Below are 20,872 nucleotides of genomic sequence, written 5' to 3'. Positions count from 1 at the left end.
AGGAAATACATAAAATAGAATATGACAGGGCCTCGCCCAGACCCATCAGGGCATAAGGCCACGAACTGAGAGTGGGCTTAATTCTAATCACTGCATCTCTCTGAGTTTACAAAAAAAGGTTGCTTGTTTCTTTAAAGCTGAAGTTGGTTCATCCTCACAGCAACATTCAGAGTGGACTATTACTTCCTTCTACCCAGACTGCCTAGTCCGCCAGGGTTTCTGGCCCTCATAAGGGCTGCTTATCGCCCATTTCCTTCCATTCTGTGAGCCCCCCATATCTTTTCAATAAATACCTTTTTTTCTTCATTAAGGTAGCAGAATCCACTTCTGTTGCTTGCCACCAAAGTACCCAAGTCATCCTCAATGAATGGGCCCCGGGGGGGAAGGTGGAAAGCCTTCTCTAGGAGCACAATTCTAGGTCAAGAGATTCAGTGGCCATTCATTCCCACGTCGTGTCTCAGCCGCTCTGCCTTCAGGGCCACAGCTGCTATTTGGGAGAGGCAAGTAGACAGAGGCCAAGCTTCAGAGGGGGACGTTCACGTCCCCACCACCTAGCGCAGGGCCTGGCATATGGTAAGGGGTCAATAAATGCCTTTTTAATTAATTACTTTGTGAATGAAAAAGCAAATAAGTGAGTTTATGATAGCTACTGTTGTCAACTTTTTAAGAAAATCTCATTTCCACCCCACCAGATGATTTGTGTTGGTAACCTTGGCATAGCACACAAAGGGCAGGAGGTTTGGGGTGAATATCTTTGTTGGACCACATTCCCAAGGGTTAGCTTCAGGGTCAGCTTCGTGGGTGAATGGCCTGTGCCATCGCCCGGGGCCCCACACACTCAGAGGTCTCCACACCTGTTGAAATGCTCTGCCTTCACCATCTTGAAATCCTTAATAATATTTTTAACAAGGAGACCTGCATTTTCATTTTTCACTGGGTCCTGCAAATCACACGGCCGGTCCTGGTTAGCCCTGGCCTAAATCATGCAGCTCACACCTACAGGAAACTCAGAAGAAGCTAGAACACCACCACTGAGCGACAGGACTGCCTGGCATCCGCCCTGATAACCTTCGTGGCCAAGGAATTTCTACTCCCAGGACAGTGCCGTTTGGCTCACGGCCTTTTCCTCTCACTTCTCTTGCAGGGCCGCAACTCCACTGAGTCCTCTCCTGGGAACACAGAACCAGCCACGCAGAGAGCAAATTTGATGGAAATTTTGGGCACAGACTGCACACACGAAGATAACTTAAGCACAGTCTCACTCTGAAATACAGCTTGGAATAGTCAGTGGGTTTCCACAAACATTTTCCATTCCATTTTCTGGAAGAGAGGTGTGTAATGTTTTGGAAAGAACATGGGTTTGGGAGTTAGGGGAGCTCACTTTGAATCTTCCTTTTTCATTTAGTCGTATAAACTTGGGCAGGCTACTCAATTTCTTGGAACCTTAAAATTTCATCTTTAAAGGAGGAAGGATCCTAAGTTTGTTGGGAGAAGTAAACTGAGATTTTTTCCCTTAAGCAAGGAAGGAAGGATGGAAGGAAGGATGGGCTAAGCTCCTACATAGTCTCTGAAATGTCGTCAGCAAATGGGAACTTTGTTCCTCTGACTCTCATTTCAGAAGACAGCTCCTTGGGGCACTCTGATCTAACATCTTTTTCTCTAGTCCCCAAACGCCTTAAATCCACTCTTGGACAACCCCTAAAAGTACTACTCAGGGCACAGGATATTCTGATCAAACTTATGTTGGTCAGAATCTCCCTTTCCTAGCCCATATTGTTTTGTTTTGTTTTTTTTTAAAGATTGGCACCTGAGCTAACAACTGTTGCCAATCTTTTTTTTTTCTGCTTTTTTCTCCCCACATACCCCAAGTACATGGTTGTATATTTTAGTTGTGGGTCCTTCTAGTTGAGGCATGTGGGACGCTGCCTCAGCATGGCCTGACGAGCAGTGCCATGTCTGCGCACAGAATCCGAACCAGCAAAACCCTGGGCCTCCGAAGCAGCGCACACGAACTTAACCACTCAGGCACGGGGCCGGCCCCCTTAGCCCGTAGTCTAATCCCACACAAATATTCAGGAGTTTTCTGACTTCTTTTATTAAATACTCTTCACTCCTCCTGAACTAATTTTTCTCAGTGCTGCCAATTATTTTTACACAGCTCATACCCTCCCCAAATAACCCCCATCCTGCCGCCCACAATTCCCCCATCCACGCCTCCCTTAATAATTCTCCAGCTCTCCTGGGTGGCAGGAAGAGTAAGTTCTCATTTCCTGGCCTCCCTACCACCTGGGGACAAACACCAGCACAGAAACCACAGGGACATTTTGATAAGCACAGCCCTGGTCTGAGGGCAGCTCTCTGTTCACCTGAGTCGGTGGGAGGCAGAAAAGGCTGTTCCCTATAGAGAAAACACGGCTTGGTTTTGAATTCCTACTTGGCAGGGACCTGGATCCTATCACCTTGTCTTCCATCCTCTGCTATAAAGAGAAGAGCCGCAACGTTCGCCTGCCTCCCAGGGGGCTCAGAGAACAACCAGTAAATTGTTTGGAGTGAATGGTGTTCTTTTTATTACGTATTCGCGATTCCAGGAAAAACCAGTTCTTCTATCATGGACTGCCTCTTACAAGCAATTTAAAAAGGAGGGAGTACAGGGAAGGAGAGATAAGGAGGATTTTCTAAACCAAAAAAAAATTAAATGATTGCGTTTGTACCTAGTTTGAAATTTCATTTACCCTTGAGCAAAATGAAATTCAACCCATTCCCCAAGATATGAAAATCCTCGAAATAATGTGGTCTACAAGGAAAGAGCCGACAATGGTTTTTCAGTGCATAAAATTTCAAAGCCCGCTTTCGCTGAAGTATGAACTCGACTCTGGAGAATTATTTCAGTTTCCAGATATTGGTAATGAAGGTACCAAAGGAATCTGCTGTCTGAGTGGGGAGGTCCTTCAATCTGGAAAGAGACTCCGTTCTTATGAGTAAGGTGTTCAGTGCATCTTTTAAAAGCTGTTTCACGTCTCATTCAGCTTCTTTCTCCCCAGCCAAGTACCAGCAGCCATTTTTGCTGACTAAGCATGCCAGGAAAGCTAGGCTGGGCCTTACAGAAATCAAACACCAAGACCAGTTTTTCTTTCTTTTTTTTCCTTTAACATACTAATCTGTATTTTCTGTCCCCTTTGGTTAACTTTGTGTGTATCCACGAGTGTGGGGGAATTCTGAATGTACTTGCCAGGGCAGACACGTCGTGTCTTAAAACTACAGAGATGGAACAATGAGGTGGCGTAAAAATAGAAAACGGGCCCCAGGAGAGGCAAACGTGTTATTAATTCATAATTTTGCTTTGCACTTTACAATTTACAAAGTGCACAAATGGTTTCATTTAATTGACTCTTTATTCTGTGGATTTCAAACGTTTTTGACCCTTATACATCTTGACCCAGTGTATGTATCACACACAAGCACGCTCAAATATTACTCTATGCAACACACTGTGTTATTTTCTGTTTTACCCATTTGACTTTTTTTAATGCTGGTTGTAACCTTCTAAAATGATTTCACAACCACTAATGGGTTGCAACCCACAGCTTTCAATTACCCTTTCAGTCAGTGGGCTGAATGTTGTCTGTTGGCGTGTGTTCTCTTCTCTACCTCCCTTCTACACTCTTTCCTCAATTCTCAGGGCGAGAAGCCTGGGAACGGCACTTTCTCAACTACCTTGCCAACTGGATTCCAGTGTAGTTTCTGCCAATATGATGCCCTTGTGCAAGATTTGGAAGGCAGAAGGGAGATGGAAGGCATTCTTCCTCTAGCAGTAGCAGCAGCCAATATACAGCCTTGGTAAATGTGAGCTTTTGCTGGGGCCAGAGGTCCCTGCATGGCCCTGCCAGCACTAGCCGGGTTCTCGAGCTCTTGGTGGAAGCAGCAACTTCCTGACGCTCACAGCCACGCCAGCAAACCAAAAGCTGGTGGGATGCCTCCCAACTCTTATTCTCCCCGTCTTTGCTATGGTTTTTAATCACCTAATTCCCAGTCTAAATGCTCTTTCGCTTCAGACAGTATTAGTTTCTGGTTTCCTGACAGAAGCTTTGTTGATACAGACAGATCCTGGAAATCCCCATTTTATTTCTGCAGGAACCGAGACTTAAAGAGGTTTAAATGACTGCTACAAGGTCACACAGTAGTAAGCGGCAAATCTCAAACTCAGTCCAAGTTTTCCGATGGCAAACTCAGTTCTCGTTTTCACCACGCCACAGCTGGATATGTGTCAAATAAAACGCCTGGGTTTTTTGTTTATAGGAAGTTATACTTTTATGGCTGAATTATGGTAAAACCCTTTAAAATTTTCTCAATTTTTTTCCTCCTCTTTATCTATCAAATTAAATTTCATTCTTTTGTGCCTTCATCAACCTACTCTGACTTTTCTTTTTTGTGACTTGCTACATTTAGAATCACTGAACTCTGCTAAAGGATGTAATTATTCTCTTGTACATCATTTTCTGCAAACTAAGTTGTTTGGAAGACAGGAATCCCATTCTAGCTTTCCTGTGCGTGTCCTACTACATTTCTTCTCTGTGACAAGCAAGTGATAGCTACTAATATATCCTGTATAATTGTCATTTTTCCAAATTTTACAGGTTACATAAAAAGATAAAGATCAATCAGCTCATACCTTCTAAATTGTCTAAGTAGGAAGAAGACATTCTCTGCAAGGCAGTCTGGGAAGAAGAGAATTTTATTCAAGGGATAAAATTCAAGGGTCCTCTTCCCAAAATGAACACAGGATGTGGTTAACCAGGAAAAGAAAGAGAAGTCCATATAACTCGGCCAACCAAGAGGGAAAATTATCCTCATTGGATTCCAACTATTTTTGCTAAACTCCTATCTTCATTTTCCCTTCATTTGACTTCAACTGTTCATCATTTTTATCTTGTGAACAAGGCAATCACAAGTCCTTTGTGAAACGAGACAGGGCTAAACTATGTAAGTACTTCCATTTACACCCAGCCTGCACTCATGTCAGGCTCTAGAAAATGTCACCTGCCACCTGGGTTGAGCCCTGACCAGCCACCTAATCCTAAAGTTGATGCCTTTCAGACCAGTGGTTCTCAAAATGTGGTCACCAGGCCAGCAGCAGCGGCATCCCGCGGGAAGCTGTTAGAAATGCATATTCTCAGGCCCTGCCCCAGATCTGAACTGGAAGAAACTCTGGGGTGGGGCCCAGCAGGTGACTCTGGCACATGCTAAAGTTGGAATCGAACCACACACTCTTCCTCCACCCAACATTCGTGGCCACTTTAATCCACCATCCTAAAGGCCCTATAAAGCAAGGGAAACCAGAATGGAACGGAGTTGGATTCAACTCCACACTCTAACATTTAGGGTGACCTTGTGCAAGACTGGGGCCTAAGCCTGGGCCTCCCAATCTGCAAGACAGAAACCATCATGCTGCTCAGCTGGGCTGACCAAACATTAATAGTAAAACTCTCTCGGTGGGAGCAGCTGCTGCTTCAGTATTCTAGCAGCACTGGCTCTTCGAAGCCATATGAAGGCATGCAGTGGTTTTCAGTGACACAGCTTACCTTTTGTCTCCGTGAGAATTTCAGCTGACAGATGAGTCAAGAAAAAAAGCTGCAATAAACATGGAGAAGCATGAAGAGTACGGTGAAGAAAGTAAAAGAAAGGACGGAGGAAAAGAAGGGATGAGAGGAAAGCGAACAGGAGAAGAAACAAAAGAGGAAAAGGAACCAGGAAAAGAAGTTGAGGACAAGTCAGGAAGGAAACAAGTGAACAGGAAGTAGATGGAAGAAAACAGAAGAGGGAAAAGAGAAAAAAAGGATGAGAAGGCAGCGGAGGCAGGGCGGAGATGAAAGCATCAGGTTCAGCTGAGCTCTCTGTCCCTCCCAGCGTGAGACTCTATCTAATTACCCTGTTTCCTCCAAGCTGCTCCTCAGGCTGGAAAGTGGCCTTCTGTCTGGAAAAAGCCATAAGCATCTTACGTGCATATGTTCCACCTAATCCCTCACAGTGCGGGCCTGTGTTCCTGCGGCGGGGGCGCAGGCTCCTGCCAGCTGCCATGTGGCAGGACAGCTCACGGACGGCTAGCCTCCTATCCGGGCCACCCAAGAGCCAGCAGGGCAAATGGCACTCCCTTCCACCCAGACCCCCGCCAGAAACAGGAAAACGGCATCTTCCTCTCCCAGTTTAAGAGCTGGGGATCAAAGTGTGTCCAGATTCTTGCTCTTTCCAGTCTCCTCACATTGCTTCCTCCCTGAGCTTTTTCTCCCTAAGCCAGCTTTGTCTGGGTGTGCAAACTTCCAATTGTTTCAAATGAAAAGAGGAGAGAGAAGAGAGAGAAAGAGGGGGAGAAGGAAGGAGGAGAGAGAGAGAGGAAGAGAAAGCGGAAGAGGAGAGGAGAGGAAGAGGGGAGAGGGGGAGAGAAGGAGAGAGAAGAGGGGAAAGAAGGGGGAAAACTCTGTCCTTGCTCTCTAACTCTTCGACTGAAAACATAACTCCATGTGGAAACAAAGCATTTCCACACACAAGCATCACCCCGCATGCAGATTTTTTCACTTTTTTTCCCCTTTCTTTTTCTTTCTCTTTCTTTCTTTCCTTCAATTCTTTTTTGAAAGCAGGAATTCATCCAGTCCAAGAGTCTCTTGAGGGAAGGGAACTCAGCCCGCCAGGCAAAGGACCATGATGTCTGGAAATCACACGAGGAATTAGGAGAAACCACAGCTTTGCCTAACTCACAGTGTAACATAAACATGTTCACACTTGGGAAAAGAGAAGTGAGAGAAAGAAAAGCCTCTGTAGCCAGCTCATTCGTTCCTGGTTGTCCGCCCAGGTCTGCCTTGCCACCCACCCTGCCAGCCCGAGCCCCCTAAGAAAGCGGGTCCTGCACGTGCGCCCTCCCTCGCAGACCTCAGCCCGCACCCTGACCGCCCCCGTCCTCACCAGAACACTCCACAGAATGAGAGGTCTGACCTACCAACCACCTCCTTGAACTGAGAGAGAAAATTCGTTAAGAATCAGAAAAAGAGAGAAAACCATCAAATGTACAGTATATACAAAGCCGATTCACAAGGCAAGCCTTCAACGAAAGATGAGAAAGCAGAACAGGCAGCGTAACCCCACGCAGGGCGTTCACGCTCCTGTCTTTGCTCGCTCACATTTCATTTTGGCAGCAAAAAAAGGCTCCAGAAGCATTTAAAAATGGCCCGAGCACTATGGGATGAGATGAGGGGGGATGTCAAGATCGAGGAGTGGGCTGCACAAAGGCGGCGGTCGCCTCTGCCAGAGGACTCCGTGCTGTGATGGACCACAGTTACACGGCCCCTCTCTGAATTTCTCTCTGGCGCCTCCTTCACCGGCAGGGCGATGGTTTTCGCGTACCACCTCGAAGGAGACTGGAAATCAGTAATCTATCTTTTGCTTTTCCCCAAAAGCAGAATTCAACCGCTAGTTCAATGTGTCGGGGAAAGAGACTTTCCAGGTTCCTGTTTAAATGTCTCCAAGGAAAGATGTTTACAAATACACCAAGCTGGTGTGAGTCACTCAAAAATGCTCCGAGCATTTCAGTTCCTTTTTAAAGGCGAACAAGCACTAGCCCTTCGAGAACTGCCTTTGGGAGGGTGAGGGGTCTGCCGCCCGCCCCATAGCTGTCTCTCCTTGCTTTACCTGGCCATCTATGCAAGCAATAACTCCCTTGGAGAAAGGAGAACTCCAGCACCTCTGTGCTCCAGGCCAGCTCTCCCACACACCTCTGCCTCCACCTAACTTCTACCTAACCCTCAGGAAGGTGCCCTCCTGTGCGCCAGGGCCAGCTTCTGAGACCCACCCCCCGGGCCCCCAGACACACAACCGAGAGGAACAGTGACTTTTTTTTCCTTTAAATACAAAAAGCCACTTTCCTGCTCCCCTTCCTTAGAGCAGAAAATCCAGAGTTATTAGATAACCCAAAGCTGTACAATGTAAATGATTGACAGTTTTCCCTGGAAGATAGAAAATAGAATTACCCGAAGCCAGCGGAATTTTTAGTGTTCAAAGACTAGCTCTCAAATAACAGACTTAGGCTGGAACTTCACACATTCCGGGGTAACCGTCTATACCCCACTACGGCAGCCTGCACCTTACTAGTAAATACCCACTTCCAGAAGGCGTGGCTGAGCCTTCCTCATCCATCATTCTGGAAGGTAAGGGTCTAAGGGGAGGTTCCCAGGGGCTATCTTGAGGTCATTGTGTTCCGGGAGCCCCTTCTTATTCGACAGCCTCCAGAAGCTACAGAATGACCCAGGCCCGGAGGCCTTGGAAGAGCCGCAGGCACCAGCTTCCAAATGCTAGAAATGCCTTTCTGGTGTGTGTGTGCATGAAAGCTCATAGCTATATTCCCTTGAACAAAACTAGGGTTTAAAAGCTATGATTGTCATTTTAGAGGTTATATATATATATATATATAATAGACTTTAATTATTAGAAGAGTTTTAGATTTACAGAGAGTTGAAGAAGATAGTACAGAGAATTCCCGTATACCCGACACCCAGTTTCTCCCATGAGTAACATCTCACTTTAGCATGGTACATTTGTTACAATTAATGAACTACCGTCATGTGCCACAGAACGACGCTTCGGTCAATGAGGAGCCGCATATACGACGGTGGTTCCATAAGATCAGCATCCTTTAGCCTAGGTGTGAAGTAGGCTGTACTATCTAGGTTTGTGTAAGTTCGCACAACGAAATTGCCTAACAACACACTTCTCAGAATGTGTCCCCATCGTTAAGCAACACTGTTGTATGTGTATATACACTGTATAATGACTGTTATATTGATACATTATTATTAATGAAAGTTCAAACTTTATTCAGATTTCCTACGCTTTTCCCGGAATTTCCCATAGGTTTTTGGGTTTTATTTCTAGATCTCACATTACATTTAGTAATCATGTCCCCTTAGGCTCCTCTTGGCTGTGACAGTTTCACTCCCCTTGTTTTTGATGACGTTGACAGTTTTGAGGAGGACTGGTCAGGTATTTTGTAGAATATCCCTCAATTATGTTTGTCTGATGTTTTTCTCATGGTTAGACAGGGAATATAGATTTTGGGAGGAAGACCACAGAGGTAAAATGCCATTCTCATCACATTGTATCGAGAGTACATACTATCAACGTGATTCATCGCTGTTGATGCTGACCTTGATCACGTGGCTGAAGTCATCTTGGTCAGGTTTCTCCATTAAAAAGTGTCTTTTTCCCCTTTTCCCATACCCTGCTCTTTGGAAGGAGGTTGGTCCCGGGCATGACCAGGAAGGGAGAACCAGCCTGAGAATGCTGGCTGCCCCAGGATCCTGCCACCCCTCTGTACCCAGCCAGCCACCAGTCTCTGCTCTTGCCTCAGGCTGGAGTATGGCTCCCTCCAAACCCCACCTGCCCCTCTGTGCACAAAAACCACGGTCCCTGTCACCCTCACCCACCCACTACCTTGTATCTCCCCAGTAGGCAGGGCGTGCCGGTCCTGCCACATCCCAGGCACACATGTATCAAGGGCCGACAGACACGAGGTTGGTGGGACTCGACCCCTACACTGGAGAGAAAGGCTCCCTAAATTATTGGCCTCTCCTTGCATCCCACCCCCGGGGAGGCCCTGGCAATTCACAGTAATGTCTCTTTTTGCCCCTTTTCCATGCTCTACGCTTTGGAAGGAGGTTGGACCTTATGTGGACAGTTCTGCTCCAACTCCCTGAGGGTGAAGTATTCTTCTTCATGGAGATGTGTCTATCCTCCCCCACTTATTTATTTATTCAATCATTTATTTATATCATTATGGACTCATGGATATTTATTTTATACTTTGGGTTATAATCCAATAGTACTTTATTTTGTAGCCCAAATTGTTCCAGCGTTAGCCGCTGGGGTTCTTTTAGCTGTCTCCTGTGCCCCTTTGACACATCCCCATCAGTTTCTTTTTGAAGGGGGAGCACTTCCTTACTTTCTGGCATTATAAGATGCCTCTGGCTCATCTTGTATATTTCCTGCCCCAATCCTATTTCTCTAAGGAGCCCTGGTTCCATTTATTGGAGAATGGTATTAGAAATCAAGATCTGTCACGAGTTGTGCTCACTGATACTAGGGTATCTTTTCCTTTTTCCTTTTGTTTTAGGCCCTGTCAGCTGACAGAACAAAGAAATATCTGTGGGTATACCAACCCATGCATATCACATACCCATAAATATTCCTTTATGTAACTATCTGCATCTATGTTAAATTAAACATGATTTTTTACTGATGTCTCCGACTCTAATTTATTACCACATAGATCATTCTAGCCTCCTCCCCTTGCTTCTCTGTAAATTCTCACTCCAAAAGTGAGAGAGCTGGTTCCTACCATCCACCATCCGTGTATTTCACATTCAGTTCCAGTAGACGTGTCTAGTAGCATCAGCATTGTTAACCTGCAACACTGTGGGAAATAAGTTTATCAACTAGAGCACAGTGCTTACATACAGTTCCTCTTGCCTTTAGTCTTACAGATTCTACTCATTTCCAGTATTATTTAGAGTAGCACCTTTTCCCCTACTCCCTTCAGTAAGGGTGTTTCACACATGTTTAATATAGTTAGAATCTCTTGTCACAGTCTGCATTCCTTCCTGGGATCCTCTGACCTTCTCAAGGATTTTTTTCATTACTTTCCGTACATTAAGGTTCAATCTTTGTGCTCAAGTGGCCGCCATTACAGTATCCTGCAGAATATTTCACTACTCAGAAAGTCCCCTGGCTCCACCTGTTCATCCGTCCTCCCTCTCCCCTCCAACCACTGATCTTTTTACTGTCTCTATAGTTTTTCCTGTTACAGAATGTCATATAACTGGGATTGTACAATATGTAGTCTTTTTGGACTGGCTGCCTTCACCTACCAATATGCAGATAAGTTTCCTCCATGTTTTTTCATGTCTGGCTTGTTGTTGAATCAATTCCAGGGGAAAAAGAGTGAGCTGCACAAATCTGTCACTTCAGTTGGTTTTCTTCCCCGACCCAAGATTGGTCCCCTCATTTCCTACAAATCTGGATTCATAGTTCATCACAGTAAGAACTTGCTGGCCATGCCATGTCAAACTGCCTCCCTGCTCTCCCCTTACTTTCTCCTGGCTTTATTTTTAGAGCTTTTTAACACAATCTTTTGTATTTATCTTGTTTAATGTCTATCCCCATGAGGGTAGGGATCTTTGTTATTTTATTCATTGCTGTTTTCGCAGCACCAGAAACAGTGCCTGACACATAGGAGCCCTCAGTAAATATTTGATGGATGGAGAAACCTAATGGACACCTTCCCCTCAAAATGTGCATGTAGGTATGTGTGCTTGACTCCCTGCCTTGGACGCCCCTTGGCTTTACAGGAAATCAACACATTAGGATGGCAAGACGGAGTCAGGAGGTGGGAGGAAATAGTGGTTGCTCTCAGCTCTTTCTCCTACCTACACGCTCACATGGCGCCTGATGTTTCTCCGTTAGAGATTAATGTATCTGGGTGTCTTTTTCTCTGTTAGATTTTCGGTTTTCAGCCTAAAATGTTTAAGGGGACACTTTTTAAATTTTTTTTTTCAATTCCTGAATGTTTATGGTAATAGGTGAACAATTTAGATATACATAAAGAAGAATATTTAATTATCTTCCCTACTGCCCTGTTCCTCTCCTCCTTAGACATGGGCCACTGGGGCCTCTGCCCTGAGCACTCTGCTTTAGAAGGCTGAGCCTTACCAGGGGAACAAGGAGTCTCCAGGACCAAGGATATGTACCCACCCAGAGTGTGTGAGTCTCCTTCTAAACCGCACTCCAGGGCGCAGGGATACTAGAATTTCCTGCTTGAATGGCCTCAAGCCCACTTTCAACGCCAGAGTGGGCCTCCTCTGGGCCTTGTCCTCCCAAAGGCAGACTGGCTCGGGCTGAGTGCACCCCTACACTCCAGGAGCATTTGTGGGGAGCAGGCAGACTGCAGTGCCAACACATATGTGCATGAGGTCTCTTCAGGTGCACAAGGGAGCTAGCGTGAAGAACAGGGGAGCAGACAAGGCCAAGCATCCATTTGTCCTCTCTCCTCGGGCCCACCAGCTCTCAATGCTAAGGGCAGGCCTGCCTCCCCAGTTCTAATCCTATCCCCCTAAGTTAACAATGTACTCAGTTTGGTATGCAACCTTCACACCTTTCTCTACAGATTCATAAACATCAGAAATATAAACACATATGGAAGGGGTTTTCTTTCTCTATCACTTTTTCATAAAAGTGATATTCCAATCTGTAATATAATATATATCATGCTCATCACCCCCTCCACATACTACGAGATCTAACTCATTCTTCTTATTAGCTTCGTGATATTATGATGAGATCATATTCAGCATTTCTTTTTCTTGTCGCCACTTCAAACAAACCTGAAATAATCTTTATACCTGTAGTCTTACATCCTGGTATTTTCATTTTGTAAGCTATATCTTGGATCTCTAGAAATAGGATTAGTGGTTCAATCATAGTCTATAAACATCACTTATTTTATAGGTGTTTCCAAACGACTTTGGTAAACATTTATAGCAACTCATACCTGCATCGGCAATGCATAAGAAGCCAATTTCACCAACCCTCCCAGCTCTGGATGTTACGGATTGTTTCAAATTTTGCAAATTGAATGGCTAAAAACTGACATCTGGTTAATTTCACTTTTGTTTCCCTACCTACAGTGAGACTCAGCATCTTTTCTGACCCTCTGCCCATTTGTATTTCTTCTTCTATAAATCACCTGTTTGTATCCTTTGCCTGTTTTTCTGTTGGGATATTAGCTTTCTCAAATAAATTGTAAAAATTTATCAAGTAGTAAACTTTTGTGGTTATAAATATTATCAATCTTTTCTTCTATCATTTATTAACTTCGTTTAAGGTATATTTTCACCCTGCAGATATTTCTAATTTTTTGGGTAGTCAAATCCATACAAATTTTTTGCTTTTAAAATGATTTCTGGGTTTCCTATCTTATTTAAAAAGGAATCTCTATCTGTCCTCCTAAGTTTTAGTCTAGTATTTTCATTGTCATGTGCATCTGCCCTCACTTTGTAATAGAGCTAATTCGGGAAACGAAGGAGCTCTCACAAAGGAGAGAGTCCCTGAATTCTGTACCCCGGTCTCTCCTTCTGCTTCTGTTTACCATTACAACTTTAACATTTTTTGTCTTCCAGCAACCTCCTCTTAAAACATAAGCAACCCTGCAGAAGTAACATCTCAAGGCCTTGTCAACAAATCAGGCTGGACTTCGTTCGAGCTTTCCAAGGACAGACATCTTGGTAAAGATTAAATGCCAAAGCAGAAAGAAGGAGGAAGGAAGGGGAGATCTGAGGGTTCCATTCACTCTACTTTGATCCAAACAACAGAAATGAATTGAATGCCTCCTACAAATAAAACACTATAGTAGGACCTTTGAAGATCCAGGACTCAAGGGACAGCACGGTCCCTGTCCCCCAGGGGCTTATTGTTTTGAAAGGGGAAGTGAAGCCCACACAGAAACACTGCAGTGCAAGACAGAACCTACGAGATGTGGACCTAGGGTAGGAGATTGCTCCCGGCTGGGTGATCAGCAAAGACTTCAAAGAGGATGAATTTGAGATGAGTTTTCAATGATGGTTAGGATTTCAACAGGTAGAAAATGAGGACTTTCATAAGAAAATGACATAAGCAAGGACAGGAGAGTGGAAAAGGAACAGAGCATTTTTGGGTAAGCGACTTTTCCAGTCTGACAAATGAAAAGTACGTGTCGAGGAACAGCAAGAGATGAACCAGAAAGGCTGCATGAGTCCAGACCTCAAGAGGCTGAGAGCGCTGGGCTGGACTCTGCAGGCAGTGGGGACAGAGGTCAGACAGACAGGCTGGCCTACTTCACCCCTTTGCTGGAGCTGGCCCTGCCAAAAACAGGGGTGCACCAGAGGATGCCCAACTCCATTTGGTCTTCCAAATCACCTGGGATCATCTTAAAAATAATCAGAGTTATGACACTCAGAGAGTCCCATCCCAAACCTATTGAATCAAAATCCCCCAGTAATTTTGATGATATGCCAGTTGGGAAACTTATTCTTCTGGCTAAATCTACCTCAAAAGAAAGTGTGAACATATTTATAGGATTCCTTAGAAATAATATCCATTCCACCATTTCCTCTAGTCTGTCTTGTCTATGAAAGTGTGGCTAGTCAGCAACAGAGATCTGCTGCTTTGGCTGTACAGCCTCTGTTTTCTCCGGGTGACTGTCCCCAGATCCCCCCACAGATCATCCAGTCCCGCAGGCTCAGTCCATTGGCTTCGGGGGGAGTTGACTGGCTTGGAGTGGATCACAGGACCTGGGTCTAAACCAATCAGCATATCATATAGCCCTGGCCATATGATTGGTTCAGGGACAGGCTCTTGGTCCAATCAAAGACCATGAGATGCAATGAGACTTTGCCTGGGAATGCCAAGCCAAAGATCTTACCTTTTTTCTGCTGTATTGGAAACCAGGAGACCCTCACCTTGAGAGCTGTTGACAATCATCTTGCAAAGGGAGAGCCCACCGTGTATGTAGGAGGAGACCCATGAAAAGAAGAGACAACATGGCCTGAGGTAGTGTCATCTGAGGCTTGAATAAAGTCATACCTGAAGCCATACCTGCTCTGCTCTGGACTGCTTGGTTATACCAGACAGCATATTCCCTTTTTTGCTTACACCTGTTTAGATCAGATTTCTTGTCACTCGCAGCTGAAAGAATTATCACTGATAGGAGGTACAAAGTCCTTCTGAAAAGTAAGTACCTTCGAGTAGAAGGAAATCAAGAACCCTTAGTCTTCTTCCAAGGAAGATGTCGTCAGGAGACAGAAGCAGACCACTGGCAATTTGAGTTAATTTGGAAAATTCTTTCAGAAGCTTCTAGAAATGTCAAAGAAAATGGTTTCTTTGTTAGACTAAAGAAACACTCTCCTGACGAGGTAATAATTCCATCTCCTCACTTCCTTTGTTTTTTTTTTGGTAGGGGGGCGGTGAGGAAGATTGGTCCTGAGCTAACATCTGTTGTCAATCTTCCTCTTTTTGCTTGAGGAAGAGTTTCACTGAGCTAACATCTGTGCCAATCTCCCTCTATTTTGTACGTAGGATGCCACCACAGCATGGCTTGATAAGTGGTGTGTAGGTCCACGCCTGGGATCCACATCCGGGAATCCCAGGCCGCCAAAGTGGAGCCCACGCACGAACTTAACCACTATGCCACTGGGCCAGCCCCTCCTTGCTTCCTTTTGACAATGTGTTATAATGGTAAATTGTAAAAATCTCTTTATATTACCTAAGCGTGAAGAGTTCTGCAAAAATCAGGAAGAATTGTGCTGGGCTGGGAAGTGGGAAGTCAGCTCCTTGGTGGCCTGTGTGTGTGTGTGTCTGATTGTTTAAGTGAACATCTGTCAGACACAGAGTGTGCTAATAGGATAGAGCTTTGTTTATTTTTCCCTTTGAGACTTCAAAGCAACGAGCCAAGAAGGAACTTTTTACATTTCCGTGTCACAAGTGAGGAAAAGAGGAAGGAAGAACGAGGAAAATGACAGAGAGAGGAGGACTCGGACGTGAGAGTCTCAGGGATCACATCTTTTGTTCTAACTTCAGACAGAGACCTTCCTCTCTCAAAAAGCCTTCTCAAAAAGACTTTCAAGTTTGTGTTTTAGTTTTAGGATTAAGAAGGTTGATGCTTTATTTTTCTGGAAAACTCACCTGCCCAGACTTGGCACTTTCTGACAAATAACCTGACACAAACTCATGTTGTGTTGCTGTCTGGACTCTTAAAGAATGTTTTGAGTGGAGCTGGCCGTGTGGCTGAGTGGTTAAGTGCTCTGCTTCGGTGGCCCAGGGTTTCACCGGTTTGGATCCTGGACGTGGACATGACACCACTCATCAGGCCACGCTGAGGCAGCATCCCACATAGCACAACCAGAGGCACACAGAGCTAGAATCTACAGCGATGTCCTGGGGGGCTTTGGGGAGAAGAAGAAGGAAAAAAAATGAAGATTGGCAACAGATGTTAGCTCAGGTGCCAATCTTTAAGGAAAAAAAACAATACTTTGTTGCTTTTTTTTTTTTTTGACGAAGATTTTGTGCTGAGGAAGCCTGGCCCTGAGCTCACATCCGTGCCCATCTTCCTCTAGTTTGTGTGTGGGACACCTACCACAGCATGGCGTGCCAAGTTGTGCCATGTCTGCACCCGGGATCTGAACCAGCGAACCCCAGGCCGCCGAGAAGCAGAACATGCGAACGTAACTGCTGTGCCACCGGGCTGGCCCCCAAAAAAGAATACTTTGAAAAAATCCCTTAAGGTAGTATCTGTACTGTAAGAAAATTACCAGTGACTGTTTATTCTTATTATTCCCAGGCTAATATTCAATAGCGAATTTCCCTTAATGCTCTTTGTAGCACGTGTTGTGCCTTCCTGACATCCTGGAGGACTTCCATGAGGGCCAGCCAGTGTCGCCAGGGCTCAGTCCTTGACACCCTAACCGACCTTCAGGACTGAGAATCATGTTTTCAGCCTGCTGAACATTTCAAAAGCCTCTAGCTCTTCCGAGGGAGCAGAGGAAAAAGGAATTGACACCAGGACCAGAATCCAAGAGATTCTGTCAACTGCAAATCCAGTCATCTGTTCCCTGGTTCGCTCACTCAGCGAATGTTTACTGAGTGCCTCCTGGTTGCCAGCCACAGTCTAGGCACTGGAAACAGCACAGTGAACAGGCTAGTGAAGTTTCTGCCTCCAGGGAACTTCTAAATTCTAGAGGAGACTGATAGAAACAAGTGAAAAATGCATCGTTAATATAATAGGAATACGATAGAATTTTAGGCAATGATAAATACTACTGAGAAAATGAAAGCAGAGTGGGAGAGCAGGATGATGTGGTGGGCGAGCGGAATAATCAGACGAGAAGGAAGGAGCAGGCCACGGTGGGTCCAGGGAGCAGCATCCCAGAGGAGGAAGGGCCCGAGCCGCACAGGACCAGGGTTGGAGGCTGGAGGAACTGCGAGGAAGGAGGTGAGAGCAGACAGTTGGCAGAGACAATCTGAATGAGTATACAGAGCATCATAGGCATGGAAAGGAGTGTGGATTCCATTCTAAATGTGACCGAAAGCCGTTAGGGATTTTAAGCAGGAAGTAAAGTGATTCGACTTTGTCAGTGCTCTCTGGGGTATGCGTGAGGAATGGGCAGTAGGAAGTGAGAGCCGAAACAAGGAAACCAGTGAGGAGCCTGTTGGGTTAGCACGGCTGGCAGGTGATGTAGCCTGGACTAGGGTGCTGGCCGTGTGGTCCTTGTTCCCGGCCATAGCTCCAGCCCTCAGGAAAAGCCTGGCCAGCCATAGCAGGCATTTAGTAAGAAGTGGTTGAGCGAATGAATAAAATCCTGGCCTCAGGGAGCTTACAACTTCCCAGGTGAGGCGAATATGTAAATATGTCAGCTATGACACAAAATGATTGTGCTAAGAACAGACATTTGCTGGAGAAGTCAGGGGCAGGAGTGTCTTGGGGCAGCACACCCTCCCCGAGGTGAACAGTAGAGGTGGGGTGTGAGAGGGGAGAGAGGGAGCATCTGGTAGGAGGGAGCATCAGGGGCACCCTGGCTGGCACGTTTGCATCCAAGAGCTGACTTGCTTCCCCTTGACTAAAGGATTGGGCCCTCTGCACCGAGGGGCCTAGTTCATGTTCCCTGGCTCCCTGCAGGCAGACTCATAAATTCCTTTCCCTTCCCCTCGCTGCTGGCTGTGCTTGAGGAGGGGCTGGGCCGGTCCCCTCCACACCCTCGGCCTATCCGTCCGGAAGTACTGAGTCAACAGCCTTTCCCAGAACCCACCTTACTTTCTTCCCACACCTGCAGTGCGGACTGTTCCAGGAATGAGGCGGGGCAGGGAGAGAGCAAGGTGAGTGTCGGGGGGCGAGTCACACGTTAGGATCTCCAGATGGGCGCTCTCAGACTGGCCAAGATGCAAGTCTCCCAAGAAATCACTCACACAGAGTGCCCAGTCCCCAGGCCAGAGGTTCTGATTGCGAATGTCTGAGGTGGAGCCGAGAATTTGCATTTCTCACAGGCTCAGCCTCCCGGGCCCTCTGCTGTATATGAAGCCAGGCTGAGGTTGGCAGGGAGAGATAATAAATATAGCCACGACTTACTGACTGCCAGACTCTGGGCTGAGGGCATTATGTACATAATCTCTTTTAATCCTCACCCAGCCCTGTGAGCTGGCACCATTATTACGCCTATCTAACAGATGAGTTTAGAAAGAGTGGAGAACTTGCCCAAGGTCTCAGAGCTTACAAATGAGATTTGCACTCAACTGTCTGCCTCCAATACCCCAACTATTAAGAGGAATCTCCAGGGAATAAATGTTGATAGGCTGACTAGGACACGTTAGGAGCTGACATCTAGAGAAAAGGTCAAGAAATGAAAAATACACCCACATGTCCAAATGTTTCCCAGCAAAGGGAAGGCTGTAGGGGCAGGCGTAAGTGGACCCAGCAGAATCTCAGGAACGCCTCGACATCCAGACCAATCAAGATGAAAAATAGTTGTGATGAAAGAAAAAAGAAAGTGTGACACACATTGCCCTCTCTACTTTGTATTTATCTAAAATGTCTACATTTAAAATTAAAATTCCCCCAGATTAAAATTTTCCTCTTTTGTCTCTGATGTTCTCTCACCCCACAGAACCCAGGGGCTCCCAGTGGTGTTCTCAAAATATATAGTAAATAATTTGTCTAAACCCTTTGTCCTTTTTTTTTAATTCATGAAGCATAATAGACAAGGATGTGTTATGAGTTAACTCAAATTACTACACAACTGCACAAGCTAAGCAGGACAGAGTTGAAGCTCGACTGGAGAGTCATGGAATGATCTGGTATGAACGGTCTCTCCGTGTTGGACAGGAGAAAATGGTGAGCTGAACTCTCCGTGCTGGATACCCCGCACACTGAAAATGAAATTCTCTATGGAATGAAATGAAATGAAAATAAAAATACTTTAAGTATTTATAACCAGTGCCACTTAAGTAAAAGCAACGATTTGGCTTAAATCTTTCACAAAAGGAAACTCAAGGTGGGAGAAGATACTGACCCAAACTCCTCTCTTTTCCAGGGAGAAAGCCCCTTGAATTTTACACAGTGTTCGGCGTTAGCTTGCTTTCTCATCCCTAGTGTTGATGTCCTCATTTTTGTGGATTGGAAATCAGACCCAAAAGACCATCGAATGTAGTGAAATAATACAGTGTCTGGATTAATGACTCCAAAATGAGACCCAAGAGGGACCTTCTATTTTCCCCCAGGCTGCACTAACTCTTAGCTCAGGAATCCTCCAGACACCTGTCAACATAATCCTGTGTGCTTCTGCTGACACACCTCGCACAGGAGCTCCGAGGGTCATTCCACCCGCAGCTCCCAGGGGGAGGGACAGCCCGGAAACTGATCGGCTGGAATTCGTGTTCCAGCTCAGTCCTTGTGCGAGAAAAGGGGTCCTTGGCTACAATAGCAAGTCTTTCTGTGTGTTTGTCTTAGTTTTACTTTTTAACGTGTTTCCTAAATCTGGTGCGCTCCCTGCTCAGGGGTTCAGGGACATTATATTCAGGGATTTCTACTTTTCTTATAAAATCTGAATAACAATGTTCTAATCTGCCCTCACTCTCCCAGAGCCTGCAGACTCGTTCAGTCCCCAGGACTCCCAGCTGCACAGACACTGCATTTTCACAAGTGGTGTTTTTTCTCAGCTCTTCCTCTAAGTGGCAGAAAAAACACTAAAACTCAGATTTCCTGCTTCTAGAGCAGGGCCTCTCTCCACACATTCAGTATCCGTCTACGTTCACTCTGGAATTATTTGACTGGACTCCACACTGTGGACAACCGGCTTCCACAATCCCAACTCCTGACATTTGCGCCCATTGTTACCTAAAGTTTTACCTTTGGGGGGAAAACATCCCAACTTCCCAACAAAGAGCCCTAGGTTGATAAACTCTTTAAGGCTCCTTTGTATATAGTATTTTGTGTCTATCCTAAACATTAAAAGAGTTTATATCTTCAAGTTTCCACGGAAAGTTGGAGGTGGAAAAGAGTTCTGAGGGGCGAACACAGCCCTGTGAACACATAATCAAGTCGTGTATGTGATTTTCGTCTCTAGTAGCCACATTAAAAGTAAAAAGAAACAGGTGAAATTCATTTTAGTAATATATTTTGTTTAGCCCAATGTAACCAAAATATTATCATTTGAACATCTAGTCAATATTTAAAATAACTAATGAGATATTTTCCATTCTTCTTTCATGCTCAATCCTCAAAATCCAACAAGTTTGTGACCATGACAGTCCATCTCAATTTGGATTCGGCTCATTTCAGTGCTCAAGAACCACATGTGCCAGTGGCTGCAGTGTCTAACCCATCACAGAACAGCTGGAAGAATCTTTGAGGACCCCTGCTCCTCGGCAGGCAATAACATCTTCTTCCTCGACGGCAGACCACTGGCTCTCCAACTCTCCCGCTACCTTATCAAATAGGCACTGGATGCCATGAAAGAATGAATAAATGAATGAATTTATTTCTAATTTACTATCATGCCCCTTAAATCATCCCATCTAAGACTGTCATTTAAACATTAAGTCCTGCCAACAGCAACATGCAATTTTATTGAAATCTGAAAATAAACTTTTTTTTAAGGCATCTTTAGAAGGTATAGAGGTTTAATTTGGCAGAAATTTCCATATAACCTTGGTACTGCAGGAGCTCACCAAAAGCCGGTACGGTGCTGTAAACCTGTCACACGTTGACTTCAGAAAGTAAATGTGTCACTAAGCGCCCACAGCCAAAGCCAAG

General features: G+C 45.3%; 1 long non-coding RNA gene across 3 annotated transcripts; it reads left to right on the top strand.

Moving 5' to 3' along the window:
* The first annotated feature begins 14,488 nt into the window (after positions 1-14,488).
* Positions 14,489-20,486, top strand: LOC139045892 (uncharacterized). Of its 3 annotated transcripts, none has more exons than XR_011505230.1 (4): positions 14,489-14,984; positions 16,185-16,352; positions 18,811-18,952; positions 20,352-20,486. It is a non-coding gene; the product is annotated as an uncharacterized lncRNA (long non-coding RNA). The 3 variants fall into 3 exon arrangements; XR_011505229.1 differs by having other exon boundaries at positions 16,129-16,352; XR_011505231.1 differs by lacking the exons at positions 14,489-14,984; positions 16,185-16,352 and adding an exon at positions 16,377-17,940.
* The last annotated feature ends 386 nt before the right edge of the window (positions 20,487-20,872 follow it).

Source organism: Equus asinus, chromosome 8 (genome assembly GCF_041296235.1).
Source record: "Equus asinus isolate D_3611 breed Donkey chromosome 8, EquAss-T2T_v2, whole genome shotgun sequence".
Taxonomy (NCBI): domain Eukaryota; kingdom Metazoa; phylum Chordata; class Mammalia; order Perissodactyla; family Equidae; genus Equus; species Equus asinus.
The sequence above is the reverse complement of the archived record's forward strand: the minus strand, read 5'-3'. Positions and strand labels throughout refer to the sequence as shown.